Genomic DNA, 2,777 nt, shown 5'->3' on the forward strand with positions numbered 1-2,777 from the left:
TGTAAAATAGCAGCCAGTGGAACTAGTAGCTTTTTTAAAATCAGTATTAAGGAAGTATTGACTGTAAACAAGCTCCTATTTCTGAGTAAAAGTTTCCTGTAAGCTGTTTGGTTTTATTTCAGGTGCACTAAAAATATTTATACTAGAAACTAAACCAAACGTTCTTGGTAAGATTTTGTGTTTATGTTGGAAAGTAGAGATGGAGATCGTTGGCTTCAATTTCAATTTAAATCATGTATTTTTCTTCAACTGAAGCAAAATGTTGACAATTTTAGAACCTAATGAAGACTAAATTGTCTTAATTTGAAAGAGGGCATCTACAGGGATACAAATAAACCAGCTTTATGTTTTGCATAATATGAAAAGCTCTTGCACATGTAAAGCCAAAGTGAGTGAAAAGTGGCAGAACATCTTCTGCCTTTGACTTCACCTTGTGACTGGAGTTTCTTCTCCGGCCTTCTCCTCCACCACCCACCTTAAAACGAAATCTTCCAATCAAATTCCCCTTTCAGTCGCCCCTCGATGAGGAGGAGATAGGAGTTAAGGTGACCTGGTTCTGAATGAGCCTGCCGGGGATGTATAATTGGATACACTCGGATGCGAGATTGAGTTTATCCCAGGTTAGAAAAAAAAGAAAAAGCATCGGAGAGATCCGTTCTGCTCAGAGACGGATGGTTGTGAATGAGGGTAATCACTTTACAGAGGCAGAGATGGAGCCGCTGCTCCTCTTGCCTCCAAAATAACAATCAGTTTAACCTGCAGCTGCTGTGGCTAACCCACTGAGAGGTAAACACACAGCAGAGGTCCACTTCATTTACCCCTCACCCTGTGAAGGAATTGTTTACAGGTAAAGCTGCTCTGTTCCAGCGTGAAACACCAAAAATAATGGCAGTAAGGCATTTTTGGAAGATTCTACGGAATGCCAAAACGCTCAAAATTAAATAAATACATAAAAAATAAGTTTGTACATGAATAAACAACAGATAAATATATAATTGTGAAATCACTGAATGAATAGTTACAAGAGTTTTGAAATAAAAACAGTTGGAATTAAATAAAAATGACAACAATATTTGATATTATTGCATGGGAAAAAATTCACAATGAAATTATGTTTTATTTTTTTAAAAGAGAATCAAAAATATTTCACAATAATGAGATTATTCATTCAGTCATTAGATAAAGACCACAGTAGAGTAGGACATTTTATGCAAAATTCGTAATGTGCACATTTTTGTACTTTCATTTGTGTCTCAACGTAAATCATCTTAAAAAAACAAAAACAAAACACCACTGTGGTGTTACCTAGCAACCCCAGCTGAGTCCAGCCCCGTTACCTAGCAACCCAAGCAGAGCTCCAGCATGCTAAATCAGCTGTATACGCTGTACAATGGCTGCTGGAAAAAGACAAGTACTTTGTTAACTTGCTATTCAGAAACCACTTCCTGCATTCTTGTTGATTGTGCAGGAAGGTCCACTTCTGCTTTTCAAAGATGTACATTAGCAGCAGCTTATTTGGATTTAAAACAGTTTTCAAACTTATTCAGGCTGGAGACTATTTAATCCATTTAACAAACTCATCTAAAATAAAATTACTCCTGTAGAAACACAAAATTGTAGTAACCTGAAATGAAAATATTAGTCTCTTGCTATCATAATAGAAACAAAAGTTCTGCAACTCACTCTGAGAAAATGGAAAATGTTCCTGCAGACATAAATTTCTCCAATCATATAAGCAATCTAACCTTCAGTTTCTCTCTTGGTAAGCTAGCATGAACTTTGACCTCATATTGCCGCAAATACATAGTCGTTTACATGCAATACCTTACTAACCACCAGTTTGATAAATCATCAGAATGATTTTGTGCAAAAAAAATTAACATGTTTGTATTGCCATAAGGTAACCTAATGAAGCACAAAGTCACCGTTCATAAAATCCACATTCTGCCCTTCACATGTTACACAACTTTAAATAAAAGAGAAGTTTTGATTAAACTCAAACCTGAGTCTCCAGGCAGCAGATCAGAAGTGGCTGATCTCAGTCGGCTCCTCCAGACTGTGGGCGTCTTTTAAAAAGCTGCGAGTCTTCGCTCAACAACTCCCTCACTTTGTCTCTGCGCTTCCTCTGCCAAAATATTTCTCACATTTTTCTTTCCTCACTCTCTGATCTGTCCAATTAATTCTCTCCTCTTTCTCAGGCTGTGGGTGATCAATGATCTCTCACTAATTTACTTGGCGGGTCGTGCAGCTCCCCTTGGACGCGGCGTGTGACTGTGGGCGGCGGTTACATGTCAGCGGCCGCGGTGTGTAAAACGAACAGACTCTATTAACATCTGTGTTGCGGCCTGAAATGAGGCAGAAATTAAATTTTGAGGTCGACCGCTTCGTATTTCAGAGCGCTGACCTTCACTTCTAATACTAAGTGGAGATGGATGAACGCACAGAAGGCAGGAAGCTAAACGGCGTCCAGTCCTGCAGGGGATTTTAGAGGTTACTGCACCAAGTCCATAAGTCGTTAGGAAAGACTCAACACTGTAACAGCTCAGCTCAGAGTCAATAAAACAAGAAAAATCAACAAGAATGTTAAGAAGAACAAAAACACAAATAAAAAATAGTTTTCAGGAAGCTAAAGCTGTTGTTTTTCTTCCTTTTTCCATTTCAGGTCAAATGAAAATCATGTTTTTAAGGGCCGGTTGTGCCAGAATGTATCAATAAAACCCCTTTAAACTGTTAATAAAATATTAATTAACATCTGTCTCTGCATTCAGTAAGTTCTT

The sequence above is a fragment of the Poecilia formosa genome, unplaced genomic scaffold, assembly GCF_000485575.1.
Source record: "Poecilia formosa unplaced genomic scaffold, Poecilia_formosa-5.1.2 Scaffold171, whole genome shotgun sequence".
Classification (NCBI taxonomy): domain Eukaryota; kingdom Metazoa; phylum Chordata; class Actinopteri; order Cyprinodontiformes; family Poeciliidae; genus Poecilia; species Poecilia formosa.